The following is an 18394-nucleotide window of genomic DNA, read 5'->3' on the forward strand; positions in this document are numbered from 1 at the left end:
TCTTGTCTTTTAATAAGTAACAATTATGATGGAGTTAGAGAGATCATAACAGAGAAATCACAACGTGGAAACAGCAAGAGAATGGTGATCCTTCTCTCTTTCTCATCAGTACACTGTCTATGAAAGGCTAATATAATTTCAGTCATAGTTTATGGAATTGCAAGAGTGGTGGGAATATATATCAGACAGAAAAGAAAGATTTGAAGAGAATAACAATTCCCCTCTGAATTCAAATCTATTTCTCTTGAGAATGGTCTTCTGAATAAGATTTGCCTTCTCAAAGAGAATTCTCTGCATATTATTGTTACCCATTTCATTTTCTGTAATGTGATATCCAGTAGCAAAAATAGGAAAAGGTAGTGCTGGAAAAAAAAAAAAAATATTCTGATAGCATTTGAAATGTTACTAGGATTGCTCATAGCCGGTAAAGGTCAGTGAATAACTTATTTGGAGAGTAAGAAATAATGGCATGCCTCTTAAAAATGTTTTTATTAAAGGGAATGTAAAAGCTCTGGAAAATTTTGCTGAGATATGCTGTCAGGGATTAACTTTATTGTATTTAACTGCAGTCTTGGCAGCTGGAAGAAAATTCTTAAGTCTGTCAAGCCAAATGACCTATGTGCCTGCTTGATTCTCCTCTCTTACCAACCTCTTCTGTTGTTCCACTTTTCTCTAAAAGCATGTCCTAATGATTACAAAATGGTCTATGAAATGTTGGAATTTATGGCCCACAGTGTTCAAAGACGAGGTACAATAGACAGATACGTAGGGTCACCTGACGCTATGGGGACAGTCAAATTCTTCTGGGCATCCTTGGCAGAATATTACCAGGGGTCAGGAGCAGGGGGTACCGGTCACACACAGAGAGGTATTGCTGGGTTAAGAGTACAAGTTCGTTTTACTTGGGGAAGGACAGGAGGGGAAAGCATGCCATTACTACGTGTGGTCTGTAAAGTAGACATCTGCAGAAGCTCTCTTCCTTCATGTGCTGAGTGGCAGAGCAAATGCAGAATGTAAGAGTTGGATTATTGGATTTTGATGGAATTCCCAAAGTCAGCCCTGCTATTTTACTTTCAGAGCTGAAAGTGAATGGTGTGGTATTTCAAATGTCATTAAGTTTGAAAGCTAATGAAGACCAACTTCTTTAAATAAGGGAAAGCAGCACAGGGTTAGAAAGTATTGAAACAATGAAAAAAAACTCCTTTATTTGCACATGGAAAAGTAGTGGTGTTTAATTGAGCAGCCCAGTAGAAGATAATGTAGTTGGTTCAACAGACCCTGTACTTCAGGATTCAATAGTATGCTATAAATTGGAAGGGACTTGTGAAAGTCAGAGGGGTAAGTGACTGATTAGATGAAGTTGTATCAATACCACAGGTAAAAATAGGAAAATATTCTCTTTACACTGCTGGTGATTAAGAATTTGTTGGCTTTTTTTTCTGTGGGTAAGAGTCCAGGAAGCAGGCATACGCTGAAACCGAGGAGATAATAATTTTCCAAGGTCTCTAAAGGAGTCAAAGTTCAAGACTTCCTTTAATTTTTGCCCTGACATTATTGAAAGGTTCTGCAGAAACTTAAGCACGTTTTCAAGAGTTTTGTGACCTTTCTTGAATCAATGCCAGATAAATAGCAATAAAATAGGTCATTAGAGTCACCTCCCTTAGTCTCTTAACATTTTATTTTTCTCAAAGCACCTTTTTGTTGCCACTCGTGGTGACAAGAAGAGCTCAGTAGCATTAGAATAATCGTTACACAAGATCCTTGCAAAACAGACACCTTTAGAAATTCTGTTCCATCCTCTTGTTATCATGGGAAGCAGTCCCTTCAACGCTCTCTAAAATCCCTCCCAAAAACGTGGCTTCAGCTTATCTCCTCATGTCTGTGAGCCACCTGCATGCACATCTGTGTGGAAAATGTTGGTCGTAATGGTCATCATTACAAATTGTTCTTCTGTTTTATATTTCCAAGGACTTCATTTTGAACTGCCTTCTCATTCTGTTTACATTGCATGCAAATATTTTGCTTGGTAATACTAAAGTGAACAGCGAATACAGCTGCCATATGATTAGAGTTGTTCCACGTGGTGGCTGGAATCTATTCAATTTAGTGACCTTAACGGGTTATTTGAGCGGAGTTTTTTTGTAAGGCTACTTAATTAGAGCTCTGGAGTAACATTAGAAATGCCCTTCAGAGTGAGAGCTGAGGGCCTTTTAGTCCTGTATTTTGTCTCTGACCTTGACCGCTATTAATGTGTTTACATTTTAAACTACTATGCCTGAAGCTTGGTAGGTTACAGAGAAGATTGCTAGATTCTGGGCAGTTTTAAGCAATATTACACTGTATTGAGTTGTATTACCTCATATTGTTCTGTACCATGGATAGATCTGGCATTGTCTGTAGAGGTTTAGGCAGCTGCTGCGTCTGAGTTTTATAGCTGTTTAGGTTCTCGGGATACATATAGATGAAATGGCCATTGCTTTCTTTAATTTAAAGAGAAGGAAGTGGTGAAATGGCTATGGAAACCTGGTTAGAAAACTATCATCAACAAGTCTTTTGATGCCTCTACAGCCTTTTGAGTTTTGAAGCTGTAGGTTTTGAATGTCTTTTATGGTGTCCTAACATTTTTTAATCATCTGTTTAAGGAATATGCACATGGGAGGAAAAATTCCTATTGTTACTTAAGTATTCTACCTCCTACAATGAATTCAGATCTTCCTGTATTTTGTCTCACTGTCCTTTGTGTATGGAGCAATGGCAGGGGGAACCAAAATCAAACAATATGCTAAAACTTGAAACATCCTTGTTGGAATTACTGAATGAATTGCACACTGCATCTGAAAAAAAGCGATCACAGAAAAGCAGACAGGTCAATGTGTTGCTTGCTGCAGAAAATGGAGAGGCAAAGGAGAAATGTCTATGCATGTAAGAGAAAGAAAGGGAGGTAGATTAAGAAGCTGGCAGAGTCAGCAGAGAAAGAAGCCAAGAAAAACAGATGCCAGATCTAAATACCAATTCTGTAAGGACTGAATCACTTATTCAGCAGCCATACATTGACTGCCTACAATAATTGACATGGGTACAATGCTGTTGTCTGCTTGGGGAAGAGTTTTTGCATAGTCAGATTGAAATTATTCAGAGGGGTCAAAAATGGCTGTGAAATCAACTCTCTATTTTTTTGTTCATACAGATACTATAATGATCCAGATGTCTGCCCTTCAACAAATCACTGAGCAGCTCTCTGGGCTATAAACATAGCTTTCAAAACATATTTGACAAGTGAGATTACACATTGCTGTCTGATACTCTGTAATGTATGTATGTGTCCAAATATACTTTTAAATGTGTTTGCGATATCTATTATCATCATCTCTTTGACAACTTATGCTATAATGATAAAAGATATAAAAGACTGTAAAAATATGGATTAGAATAATCACTGTTCTGTCGCTTAATCCTATATAGTTTGCAGTTGATTGAAAAAGCTATCATTGATATGACACGGCATTAGTTCATGCGCAAAGTTGTCAAAGTCATCTCTAACATTTGACTTTGTTGTTAACTTTTGTAAAAGCCTAGCATGTAGGACGAAGGGACCTTGAGAGTGTCCGAGTTCATTCCTCTGCTCCAATACAGGATGAATTGTACAACAAACTTTCTGATAACTGTTTGCCTAATCTGCTTCTAAAAGCCTCTAATGAAAGAGACTCTCTAGTCACATTCAGTAAATGAATGCAAAAAGAAAAAGGGCTTTGAGCTGTCAAAGTTGTACAGGTAAATAATGACTTAGAAAAGCCTTTACCATATAGTGCATACTCTGTTCATTGAACCATTTCTAGTCTAGCTGTACATGTGGATAGATACAGAAATAAAATATAAATTTAGAGCAGTCAATGGATAGGTGCTATTAAGCCATAGTATTGCACAAAGTAGAAAGTAGAAATAAATAATGTCAATTGTAATTTTTCTGGATGTCAGTTTTTGAAGTAAGATTTTTTTCTTTTGAGTTTGACATACTGAGTAATTTTAAGAAATACTTCAATATTTTAGGATTACTTTATGGAAAAGCTTGTGTATTTTTTAAGATAGAAGAGCTGCTTTTTCAGGTGGTGAACTTCATTGATTTTTATTAACAGTATGTTGGTATTAAAAGTGATTTGGATTCTTCACCAGTTAGAAGCAAGCAAGCTAGTAAGCAGCTCTGAGTTTCCATAATATATACAGTTTGGTGCTGTCAGTGAAGATGATGTAACTTTATACAGGTACACAGTTAAGCACTGTATGACCTAGGGCTACAGGTATTAATTTAGTATTAAGCAAATATCCACTCATTCTGTTCTTAGAATTTGGGAGACATTGATGGAAACAAGCCGTGCCTGGCCACTGCAATGCTGCATATTGAAAGCTGGGTTTGTTTTGGAACTGGTGCTGTACTGTTGTTGCCAAAATGAGTCAGTATTTTCAAAGTTACCATAAGGCAGTATCTTAATGCCATGATAATTTTCTAACCTTAAAAAAGGAAATAAGTATGATATCTTATAAATGAGTGGTAAATGTTTGCTCTTAAACAATGATCTGTTTAATAAATGGTAAGCCATAAAAGTAAAATGTCAAATAAAATGAAAGCTTCTGCCTATTATTGATTAATAAATTTTCCTTGGTGCTCTCTGTAAGAGTAAAGGTAGTGTATTGACCATTATTCTAATTTAGCTACTTACTTTGTGTATATTTGAAAACTTATTCTTACATTTTCACCTTCTCTTCTGTTTTAAGCCACTGTGAAGGTGTTGCAGAATGTTACTAGATAGTTATTTCAGATGGGATGTGGATAAAATTCAGTAAAAAATAGTGATTCTAATGTATAGTTTGTAAAGTACATCAAGACTGCGTAAGAGAGGACTATATGAATATAAATCATCATTATTATTAATAGGAAACAGTATTAATAAAGAAAGAAAATTAAAGAAGTTATATATGGCCAATGATAAACTGCAAGATAGCCAAATTGGATACTAAAGTCAAATTTACCACCCTGGAAAGCAACCAAAGACAGTTCATGATCTTATTCAATGGAAAGCTTTGTGTTACTTCATCTCATCAAGGTATAGGAAAAATGTTGTATAGAGGAAAACTTGCCATGTGAGAAATTGAGAGATTGGTAGATTTGCACAGTTATACAAAGCAAGTTTTAAAATGAAAGAATTAGTATTGCTTCTCTGTGCATAAAAATGGAACATTATGACTGTGTCTACATTAACGGTTTAACTGGATTTCCATTGCTCAGCAAAGTCTCAGTATCTTGTATGCACATGAAAAATTTTCTAGAATCCATTCCAGACCAAAATCTTGTCAGAATAGCCAGCTTGATGTATATGACTAGCAAGAGACTAAGTGTTGGCCAAGGATATATCCTCTAAACAAGTCATGTGCAGCAGAATGGTTGCTGTTGGGAAACAAAAATATGGAGATAAAACATTTTATTTTATTTTTAAAACTTTACTGGTAGAATTTTCCAGGTATCAGCAAATCTTTAAAATATTTCTCTACTTCTTGCTATCTTTATAGAGACTTGCAAGTTTCTCCTTTCAGTTACCTATCTAAAACTGATTCTAAATATATACAGAGGACAGGATTAAAAAGATAATTTGAATCTAAGAAAAACTGTTCACAAGTGAAAGCTGACACCCGACCAGAAAAGTATTGCAAATTTTCAGTTTACAGGTAGAAGACAAAAAGCAGAGCAGAATGTGATTTCAGTACAACTATAAAACCCAATGCATATAGCACAGAATCTTTGAGAAGCTGAAAGTGATAGGAATAACAGGGGTGGAAAGCTTTGTCAGAAGAGACAGGCAGAGGAGGAAGTATGGTGGCTATAGAGGTTTTGGTTAATACATAAAAAATATGATAAATAAATAAATCTCCCTTATGAAATTGGTAGGAATAGAAAAAAGGTTGCAGGTTATTAAAAAAGTCTTAAGAATTCCTGAAGTAGTTATTTAGACTATATGAAGTTAATAGAGTCAAATATCTTTGAAGACTCATTTACAGTTTCACTTGGAGACATCAGTGGGTGATGGCAGTTAGAGAACTTAATACAGTTTTAATACCTGTAGTGGCTCAAGCCAAAGGCCTAGTTGTGTACTGTATCCAAAAGCATCCAGAAGTGAATGGCTTGTAAAAAGGAAGAGCAGGACAAGGTTATAATATGATACTTCTGCCTAATGCTACTTTCAACCTCCAGCTATTTTCATTTTAGAAACCTCCTGACTCTGTGTGGTTCTATACCTTTGTAACCCATAATGAATTTCTCTTCCATAAACACTTTCGGTCTCCCAATCAACCTGTATGAACTTCTAGGATCCACATCAGTTTTGGCAAGGTCTTTTGCACCTACTCTTGTTTGTTTTGAAATGTGTTCGTACTGGCTTAATTGGACACCTCCTGTTTCCTGCACTGGAAAAGACAGTGAACAATTTCAGTCCATCTTACTTTATGCCACTTGTATTTTTATTTTCCTCTATCATACCTCCTCTCAGTTTTCTCTTCCACAAGGAAAAGCAGAAAGTGACTTTATAGTTCAGTGTACAGAAATCACACATAGATACATTTTCTTATGAGATAAAAATATTTCTAGTATGTGGCCAAACTTAAAGTACAATTAATTGCATGGTGTGATTACCAACTTAGCACACACCAAAATAACTGGAGAGGGATGTGACATGTTCTTAGAGATTTAGCCAGATCAATATACTTATGTTGATTTTATTGGTAGTATGTAGAGTTTTATGTGACAATTTCTGTTCCTTTTACCATGCAGAATTGAGCAAGTGTTGAAGAGTGCTTTCTCTTTATCTCTGTCTTCCTTTGTGTGTTACATAGTTTAACTAGTACCACAGAACGGGGTTAAGTACAGAGGCAGTTGATTGTTGAGCTAATCAACTTTCTCATCAGAGAAACTGGAATATTTTGGGTTTCATTTTTCTTCTGTTCTAAACCATTGGTAATAGGTTTATTGTTATCAGAATTTTCCTTCTCTTCTGCTTTTTTTCCCCTTCACTGCAGAGTTACCAATCTTTTTTTTTTTTCCTATTTTATGCAGTCTGAACTTCTTTCTTTTATATATTTTCACTCTTGTCTGAATGAGGCCGTTTTAGTGATTTCCCCCATGCTATTTAACACCGTCATTATCGCTGCTCAGAATGACTCTGAAGAAAAGTTGAACCTCATGTTATAGCAGTATGAGAGGCAATTCACAATGCCTGCCATTTGTCACTACAAAATCAACTTCAGAACAAATTCTAAGAGAAGAATTCGACACTGAAAAACCTACCAGCTAAAAAATTCTCTCTTATCATTGTTGAAGTCCCTTACCTAACTGAAGAAAAACTGTGGCCCAAGTATATAGTCAAAGACCTGAGAATTTGTGTTTTCAAGACTAAATTCCAAATGTAATCAGTTCCTTATTTCTTCTAAATGCCCTCTCTTGCCTAGTCATATTTTGGGGGTTTAGTAACTATTTAATTTGGTCATTGTATTATTTGAAAGACTTGAAATATGATTCTTCTTTCTCATATCTTTCCTCTTCTCATAATGACTAATGAAGGGATTGTTTTATTGTTATTGCCTGTTTTGTTGCTGACAGGATGGGGATTAGATCAATCTGAGATTGCACTTGAATGCAAATTCCTGGACTGCTTAAACAATTCCTACATTTTGGGTGTTGCTCTAATCTGGAATGAGCCAGGTAGGAAGACATGGTTTAGGAAGTGTCTCATATATGACTTTGAGTCACTTGCCTCTGAGATCCAACCCTGCACTCAAGAACATTTACCAAAAACCTTAGACGCAACCAGAAACGTTTTGTTGAAATTAAAGTCAGTCACGTCATCCCATGCATTCTGCAACTGAGGATATGTGAGAAGACTGTCATTTTTTTTTTTTTTCCTTTTTTCACTCCTCTTTTCCAGAACAACAAGGAGAGCTGTGATGAGTTGGTCCCAGCTGGCAACCAAACTCGCACTCAACCACTCTCTGATACCTTCTCCCCCACCCCCTCCAGTAGGACAGGGGAAGAAGCAGAAAAACAGGAATGAGAAACCTTTTGGACCAAAATGGAGACAGGAAGATCACTTACCAATTACCATTGCGGGTGGATGAGACTTGATGTGGTGTAAATTAATTTATTGATAATAAAAATAAATGTAATTACTGATTTGGGTATTGGAAAGAAAAGAACAATAAACCAAACATTTACACACTTAGGGAAGGCACCTTTCCTTCCCTTTTTTTCTTGCTCAACTTCACTCCAAATTCCTCTGTCCTTGTTACTGGTGTGGGTTACACTCAGTCCCTTCAGCGAGGCAGCGCACCATGCAAGGTTGGTGGGGTGGGAGAGTTATGGTCAGTACATAGTGATTTCCCTCTGCCACTCCCTACTTCTCCCTTTTTTCCCTCTGTTCTGGTGTGAGGTCTCCATGGGCTGCAGTCCCTTCAGGGATGTACCTGTTCTTCCATGGAGCACCTCCTCTGACCTTGGTGTTCCCTTTGTTGTTTCTTACTCTTTTGTTCCTTCCTCCTTTTTCTCCCCAGCATTGTTTGACCTTTCTTAAATATGTTTTCCCAGAGGCACCATACACGTGGCTGATGGGTTCAGCTTTGGCCAGCAGTGGATCTGTTGCAGAGCTGACTGGAACTGGCAGTGTCCAGCACAGGGCAGTCCCTGACCTCTTTCCACAGAGGCCACTGCTGCAGCCCCCAAACTACCAAAACCTTGTCATTTATACCCCGTCTGAGACCAAGGGAAGCAATGTCTCCTTATGTAATAAGCAGATGCTTTTTCTGGAAGAGAGATTAGGAAAAAAGTATACCCTAGAAGCATACTGTCCTACTTTGCCCTTACTATTATCAACAGCAATTACAGTTCTTCCATTTCTCCTTTCCTCCCTCTCTCAGAATTGACCTGTATATTCAAAAGTAAATGGAGCTTGTTTGTTCTTATTTTTAGTGGGTGCTATGTTGGTGATGTTTTAAATAATCTGGCCTTTTACAATACAGAAAGAGTGTTTTAGTAAATTCTAAGCAGGCCTCTTCAAGCTGGCCACCCAAAAGCAGACTATGATTTAGAACTTTGGGTTTTTTTCTTCTTAATGTTAGTCCTCTGTAATCTGGGCAAACAAATCCTATTACTGATGACTTTACATGCAGTTTCAACAGACAGTAGGTTCTCTGTAGCAGTGCAGCAGAAGAAAGCACCTGAGTTTGCGTTGGGCTAGCTTCACTCATTCAATTATTTTTTTTAAAAAAGTGAGTATCTCTTACAGTTTGTGAATACTTAGAATTCCAGCCTGATACTTCAGTGATAAAAGTCAACAGGATATGGCTGATACAGGAACTGGCTATTTTTAGGTAAAACTCCTGAAGTGGGATTTAATTCTAAGTCTTATCTGCATTTTTATTTCTGAAGCTGCTTGCCAGGCTTGAATGTTACATGATTAATAATTGAGCACATCATATTTATACAGTCCTTTACAATAGATTCATGAGAAGAAAACAAAAAATGGAGGGGGTGGGCAAAGAAAAGGATTAGCAGCTTGGGATACTAAAAGGCAAAAATGTGCTTCCATGGTAGATCCTGCAAGAAACGCATGAGCTGGTAGTGATAACTTTTCTGCCAATCTACCTGTGTTTAATCTTTATGTATTAATTTGTACATTCTTCCATTTTCATACGTGGCTCGTTCTCTCTTGCTCAAGTGAATCAGTGGCAAGATTGTTGTAAACTGCATTAGGATTAAGTCTAGACTGCTTATTTCTGCTAAAATATGTGCTGCGTAGTGAGGATAGAAATCAGTTGAAAAGTCAATACAAGGTATGTTTCTCCTAGATAGGCTACTCCGTAGTTAGCAGTATGTCCCAATGTCTTTGGCTGAATTGACTCTTCTATGTTTTCTTGGCTTGTGACAATTATTTGCTTGTATTTCCAACCAGGGCAAAATAATACTATCACATCTTATGAATTTAAAAATAAAAACTCTCAGTTACACTGCCTTAAAGTGCTGGTGCTAATGCTCTACTTGAAGTACAGCTTTATATTGAAGTAACCACCAGTAATCTACCTTTCTTCCTGCTAAGAATTGCTGACAGTAAATTGTTTTTCATTATTTTAAGTTCATAAACCACCAAAGTCTTCCTTCTGGAGCTTGAAAAATACTGCAGAGAAAGCTATGAAAAAAATCTTGGTTTTCACAGTTCTCTTCAAAAGATACCTCTTGGGGTGTAGGAGTTACAGTGTAAAAAACTTGAAAATCTTGAAACAAGACTTTATTGTTGGGGAAGTTTAAAAGGGCATGCTACAGCTTTACAGTCTTAGCTGTGGTCATGGTTCTATACATGTTCCCAGTCAGAAAAATCCCTGAAATCTTTACCACTAAACCATGTCCCTATGTGCCACATTTACATGTCTTTTCAATGCCTCCAGGGATGGTGATTCAACCATCCAATGCTTTACAAACCTTTCAGTGAAGTTTTTTTTCCTAATTGCCAATTTAACCTCCCCTGGCACAACTTGAGGCCATTTCCCCCTGTCCTATCGCTTGTTATTTGGGAGAAGAGACCGACCCCCACCTCCCTACAACCTCCTTTCAGGGAGTTGTAGAGAGCGGTCAGGTCTCCCCTCAGCCTCCTTTTGTCCAGGCTAAACAACCCCCGTTTCCTCAACTGCTCTTCATAAGACTTTTTCTCTAGACTCTTCACCAGTTTCGTTGCTCTTCTTTGGACACAGTCTAGGACATCGATGTCTGTCTTGTAGTGAGGGGCCCAAACCTGAACACAAGTATGTGAGGTGCAGTCTCACCAGTGCTGAGTACAGGGGGACAATCACTCCTCTAGTCCTGCTGGCCACACACCCATACAAGCCTTTTAAAAAACCTCTTCTGCTAGATCTGTAGATTTTATTGTCTTTACAAAGTGTCCAGTTTTCTTTGGAATTTTTTTGCCTATCCTAAATACTCATATAGTTGTTTCTTAGGATACAGTGGCTTCAGTCATCACAGTTCCATTTTGAGGTAGGGGGTCTATCTCATTGCCACATTCTGGTATCGGTGCTGTCAGTGATAGTGACTCCAAACGTGCAGAAATACAGCAGAATACAGCAGAAACATGTCATGTAATTTTATTATTTTCAGAGTTTATTATGTATTTTGTTTCATATGTGTCATAATATATTTTCTGCTTGTTTACCCATTAACCACTACAATGGTGTTTTTCATGGATCCTGTCACACTGAGCACCAGTCTTTCTCTGGATTGACTACAGTTAGTACAGAAACAAACCATTCCAGTGTTAGGTTCAGATTTGTTAAGACCTTGTCTATGTAATGAATCTTCAAAACCTATACCCGTGCTAATATAAGTGTCGCTGGAAGAGCCCTCTACAGTAGATGGAACGCAGACAGAGCAAAGGAGTTGCTGGCGTATTCATCCTGCCTCCCCAGTGTTGTGTTCTTCCATCGGCATAGCTTTACCTACACTAGGTGCTTTGTATGCTGGTTCATCAGCAGATCTTGTGCCAGCTTCCTCAGTGATGTTCCTTTGAAATCCCCCCAGATGGCTGGGATTTTTTTTTTTTTTTGGATGATCAGAGATAGCTGTGACTGTTTTAAAACATTTCTGCCACTCCACCTGCTTGTTACCACCCTACAGCTAGGAGGTCAGATCCCTCAAAGCTGACCTTGTGAAACAGGTTGTGCAAGTGCTTCTCATCCGCTTCAGCAATGTTGTATGAATTAGTAGCTTGAATTGCTGAAACACAATACAATACAGATATCCACAATAAAATGAGGACAAATAGGATATTTTAGAATTTTGCAATGGGAATGTTTCAAGTAGAGCCTCCACTGTGGCATATGTGATGGCAAATCATTCTGAACAGTCTCAAACATGACTTGTATATAACAAACTCATCTTACAGAATAACATGATGTCTTTCTTTTCCTAAGGAAATGTTTAGCTTAGTTTTATTTGTCCAGTGAAAATACTTGAAGGCCCGCATGCTTCTATACAACTGCCTGTGGTTTTTTTATGTGCTGCATATTTTTAAGGACTACCAAAAGCCTAGTCTGATGAAGAAGGAAAAGTGGCTAATAAAAAAAAGAAAAAATCACTGCATGTATATATTTCCAGGGTAGACATTGATATTACTGCTGGCAACTACTGATTAGTAGGAAAAGTGTGAAGACAACACAAGTCATCCATCTGCTTCATCCATCTGCTGAGAAAAAGAACTGTGTTACCATTAGCAAGTCTGTCTCTACAATTCTGTGTGTTCTGCATACATCTTTATGACAAATGTCTTGGATACCTATATTGTTTAACTTTATAGGTAGCCATACTAAATAGCATTTAATTTACCAAATTACAAGCAGCTCTAAGGTTGTTATATTGAAACAAATCAATAATAGAGCATAAATTCCCAGATGGCTCCTTAAAGTTCATGATGATAAATCAGTGAATCTTTAATGTGTTTTAGTATTAGATATACCTGATAATTTATGTTTCATATTGTTTTGAGTGAGGATTTTGGCACAATGTGCCACTTTTGCTTCTCTTTATTTGCTTATATTCTATTTAAATGTTGACATACCTTTCAAAAGTGAAAGCAATTAAGTTGGACTGTAAACTTCAGGTAAAATGGTATTCTCCAAGTCTATCTGTGGAGGTTATTGCTGAGGAGAGTAGTTTTCTTGAATTTCCATATTAGAAGTGTCAATCACAAACACAGAAAATGAGGGAGGCTCCTGAGGAATTTTGTTCAATATTCTTTATTTTTCAGTATTCTATATTTTATTTGTCCTCTGCGTTAGGAGCCTTAGAAAGGGAGCAACTTTTCTAGTTAGACAAACCCCATCCAGAGGCGGGAGCAGCCTATATCTAGCAGCTCCTTCTGTGATGTGTGATGAGATCTCCACTACATACCAGGCATTCAGCCTTTCTAGAATTCAGATATCCTGCCCGTGTGCACAGTGCCTCTGTGTCAACTCAGTAGATCCTGTACTTTGCACAGGATTGTCAGCAGGATAGCATGCATTATTTCTGCTGTTGCATGTGCATAATAAGTCCTTTCAGAATTTATTCCCTTGCTGGGTCCAAGAAATATACTGAAAAGGTGAAAGACAAAGATCAGATCACCATCACCAGAATCACTCCAACAGCTTTCTCCCAGCCACCTCCTTTCCCCAGCATTTTGCATACCTGTATAGAATGAACTCCAGGCCAGGAGGTTTTTGGTTTGGGGTTTTTTTGTTTGTTTGTTTGTTTTTTCCATTAATGCAAGTAGCCCTTGACACATACACAGCTTTAGAATACTGTTGGGTCAATTTTTAAGCCTTTTCTTTTATCTTGAGTGCCAAGAACTATTTTTTTTTTTAAAACAACCTACAACTCTTATGAAATTATGCAGACATTGCCTTACTTTTAAAAAGAAAAATAGCTGAGCAATGTAATAAGATTTTTCTGCTATAAAACTAGAAATAGTAAAAAAAAAATCTTTTTTTTAGGTATAGAAAATTATTGTTGTGTAATATATATTCATCTCCTGAGTGCCCTCATCACTGATAATCAAGTGTAGGGCAGTGATGGTGGAGGGGAGGCAGGTGACAGTCTTTTTGGGGTTGCCATTGTGCAGTTGCAAAAGACAGATAAAACCTTTCCCTGTTCAAAGCCCTAATTACAAGACCTTCTTCCAGATTAGTTGAAAGAGTTGTAGTTTTGGAAGAAAAACCTTTGCATTCTGCTAGAGAAATTGTATTTAACTTCATTGAGTCTTTCACCTTATTTCAGAGTTGAACTATCATCAACCTCATTTTTCACAGCAGTGATTTGGTTTGGTAGTCCCTGTAAAGGTCCTTCATTGTTGGCTGTTGTAGGGAAACAGAAAGAATCACGCCTTCTGTTTTCTGTCTCTTATACAGGAATCCAATTCGTAGGCAAAACAACTAGGATCCACAGTTCCACATCTTCTTTGTCAGTGCCTAGCCCCATTGAGGCAATGCCACATATGGACAAAAGTAGTATTTCTCGTGCCTGATTCACCAAAGAAAAAGACATGGAGGTGGTTTAGTAGATATGTTGACATTAATTTTTAGTAAAGTATGCATTCCTCCTTTTCTCTTATGGTGAATCAGCAACATTTTTGAAACCTGAACCAGTGTTGGTTAACATCCAAAACCTGAAGTCTAGTGCAGGTGATAAAGTTTGGCACCTATTTTTTTAAGAAGTATAGCTGCTAATGATTTGAGGGTCTGTTAAATCATTTGATAATGAAAACAATCAGCAACAATTAACATAAACTTCTATCAGAAGTAACAAAAGAAGTCATCATCTCCTTCCTTCTCAATTTTATGTACAAGGATTTCATATACAATATGTATAACTTTGCTTAAAAATCTAAACCCCATATAATTTAAAAGGTCATAGTTATACAAGTCTTTTTAATAAGGAATGTTTGAGACTGCTTCTTCAAAGATTTAAGTGAAATAGTTTACTTTAAGCAGCTAGATGTCTAATGCAATCTTCTCTCTTGTTTTTCAAGTTCATGGTATCTTAAAGGAGGAAAGGAATTAATAGTCCGTTATGTACATTTTGGCTTCCTTATGAGCTGTCACTGTAAATAGTCTCATATACACATAAGACCTCTTTCTGTGCTGTAATATCAATGTAAAGGAGCATTTTAAGAAGTGAAAATTCTGAAGGCCCTCTGTACTGTCAGCACAATATAGTTGGAATTCAAATCCAGAGTATTTATAGCTGTATGGATAAGAGCAAGTTACAATAACTTTAAAAGAAAATCCCACCAAAAGCCTTTTTTTGATTAAAGTGTTTGTCATATTTTGAAACTTTTGAGAGATTACTAGTTCAAGGTATTCTTCCAGACTTGTTTATGGCTTTAATATTTGCTATTCCTTGTAACATTTATAACTGTATGGAAAAATATTGAGTTGCAAGTATTTATCATTTCAAAACTGAAACCATCTGTCACTGGTAGTTACAGGGAAAATGACTGTATTTGTGAAACTTACAGAAGACTCCTGTCCTTAGCTGTAGGATGACAATTAACTGAGAACCCTCTTAGAGCTGGGAAGTCAAGCTGAAACACAAAACACTTTCTCTGTCGCTCCTTCCCCTTAAACCTATGAACAGAGATATTTTGAGGTGACAGGACACCGTGAACATTTAGATTGTTGTTAAATGAAAAGATTCTTTTTTTCCCCAGATTCTTTCATAACAAAGATGACATTATTTTGTCCTCTGTCACCTTGTAAGAAGTGACTAGTAAGAAATACAGTATTGTCGTGTTGTTTAGATTGAAGCATTTGAAAACAAAACAAAACAAAAAAAACCACAAACAAAAAAAACAAACCAAAAAAAGGAGAAAATGAAATAAGATTGCAATTACACTTGACTCTCAAGAAAGCACACTTCTCTTTCTTTGCAAGTAACTCTACCAACTGATTGTGATTCATTATTACAGACAAATTTAACTTTCTTCTTTGCTATTGTCTTCCTGTATTGTTTAGATGAAGAGCACTAGGAAAACTATGTATAATCTTTCAACTATGTGAATGTATGTGCAAACTTTATGACTGTGAAATCAAATAAATCAATATTTAGGAAGCTCAGAACAAAAGACTGAAGCCATTTATGGTGACTTGCATTAAGCAATTTACTTTGTGCTTAGCATTGTTTAGCTAAGCTAATCATGGAAGATTAACCTTTAAAAATTCATATTGCAAAGTATGTTGATCCCATTCTTGGTTCTTAATGCTTTTAGCTCTGTAAACAACATTTGACATTTACCAATAGTAATGTCATGGATAAATGTTCCCCTGTCCTGCAAATAACAAAGGTTTGAATTGTTTTCTGTTCCTTTTTTTTGAGGAAGGAGTTGAAGATTGGTATCAGTGCAGTCTTTTTTTTTTGTCTTTTTTTGTCTTTTTTTTTTAATGGTAAATTAAATGATGACATCACTGTAGAGACCATTAGAAGTTAAAAAATATTAGGCAAGCATTCAGATTTTTGTAGTGGCCACTGTTTCTTTGTTTTATTTGAAGGAAGCCAAAATACTTTAAAGAATGCATGTGAGAAAAACTGCTACTAGGGTGTGTTCTGATCCTAAATCACAGCGGCACTGAATTACGTGCATAGGTATGAACTGCCAAGCAGTCCCAGTGCTTTTGCTTTGGTGCCTCATGTTTATACCTACTTCTGATCTTTGCCTTCGGGTAGTACTGTAATATAAATATTCAAAATTGAGAATGACAAAGAAATAACAATAAATCATTATATATTCGGTGTTTGCCATTCAAATTTTCTAGCACCTTTCTTAACAGGAGTTCTGAGGAACAAACAGTCAATCTTAAATTACTCTGCCAAGCTTTTTTAAATCTATGGTCTGAGCATCCCTCCTGCTCCATAAATTTCTTTGAAGAATCTACAAAAAGCAATTAAGAAAGGAAAGTTCAAACATGTTATGCAGCAACTTGCATGCATGAAGTTCCAGAGATTAAAAGAATATTGGTAACCATTGAAACGGAGGAGAATTTATGGGACAGGCTCTGTAGCAGTACTATTCCTTGATAGTAGTAAGAAAGTGTTACAGATCTTTTCATGTAATACAAAAGCTGTCACTGAGATTTAATAGAGTTGGAATATGTTTCTTTTAGCTTCACAAGACATAACATCTGAAAGCATGTGAGGTGTATTTAGGTGGCATATACCTTGAAATACAAAAGTGTTTCGTACTCACCCATGTTTACTCTTCTATTAGAAATAAAAACTGTTGGAACAATCTGAAGGAAGTCACATATGCAATGAGGCCTTGAGGACACCAAGTGAGAAACATGAGTCGTGTAAATGACCACCTCAAAACGAGAGTATTTTTGTAGAAAGGTTAAGGACATTGGGTTTTGAGAGATTTTGCCACTGCTAGAAGTTGCCCTTTTAAATACCTAACTCAATGGAGCTTTTAAGGATATCATTAAGCCATTTTTTTTTCTCTGTTAGTGTTAAATCCAAACTAGAACTGGGCCAGGGCAGAAAATGGCAGTAGTTCCGTTCCTATACCAAAAATTATTCATAACTAAATTCCTAGGTAAAAGGGGGGCTACTGCAGCTTAACTTCCATTTTGAGAATTTCTTGGAGCTTCAGGCAGCTTCCTGATTTGAAGAAGGGCTGTTAAGACACAGCATAGAATTTAGAAATACAACACTTGCTCCTGTTGGGAGATGTTGCTGCTGCATCCACAGATTGGCAGAAACTGTAAAGCTAGGCTCTAGATCTGCAACCAGAAGGGCTGGACCAGCCTCGTCTGAAGAACTTGGGTTTATTATCTTGGGGAGGGGGGAAGGAGGACAACTACTGTATCCCCTTAGCATCTCGTGCAAGATTTAAAGGCTTTTCAAAAGTCCTACAGATTTCGTTTGTCCATTTTTTTTGCTGACACTGTTGAAGAGCAATGGCAGATCACAATATGGCACTTTCCTTGGTAATGTCTTCTGAGTTGTTGTATCACATTAGTCTGAGCGGTCTAGAATTCTGCTTTTAATTTCAGCTGGTTCTTTAGTCTTACTTCCTAGTACATTGTTATTTATATCCAAGCAGCTAACAGCATAAAGCAAAACACAGTTATCAGTGTAACATAGTAATCAGAGGCTAATTTTAACAATTTGAGGCTAAACTGCTTCTGAAAAATGCTGTCTCTCAGTGCAGGTTGTCTATATGACTATATGCATACACAGAATATTCATACAAGATATATGTATACAGTAAACATATGAAACACAGGTGATGTTAAGCATTTGGTTCTGGTTAAGACCAATGGAAACTGAGGTGTCCGAACTTCACATGGGAGATTCTCACAGCATCCAGTCATAGGTAACTATTTCATGGGTAAAATGTAGCCTTTCCTCCAGAGCTCTGAAAGTTTGGTTCCATAGGTGTGGTCAGAAAATGAGACTTCAAAAAGCTCTGGCTCTTTTTTCATTTACTTCCTTTTTGATCCAGAATATTGGTTTTGATTCAGAACACTTTAGTGGGGACTGTTTCTATTTTCTTTGTCAGTAGGCTGATAAACTGTTATTACTATGGAGCAAAACCTTTCCAATACACAATATTCCTAGTGGGTCATTAATTTTACGTGGAAATAAAAGAACTTTTTCCCTTTTTCTCCAGACAGTTGTTCCTGATTTGTCTGTGTTAGACCAAACTTCTACTCTCTTTATTGCTGCTAAGACTTTTCTAAAACCAAAGACTGACTGACTATTCCCAGTCAAGCTTATAGTACAGAATATATTGTTAAGGGAAATAAGATTTGCAAAAATATGTTATCCTCTTCCAAAGTG

Source organism: Aquila chrysaetos, chromosome 4 (genome assembly GCF_900496995.4).
Source record: "Aquila chrysaetos chrysaetos chromosome 4, bAquChr1.4, whole genome shotgun sequence".
NCBI lineage: Eukaryota > Metazoa > Chordata > Aves > Accipitriformes > Accipitridae > Aquila > Aquila chrysaetos.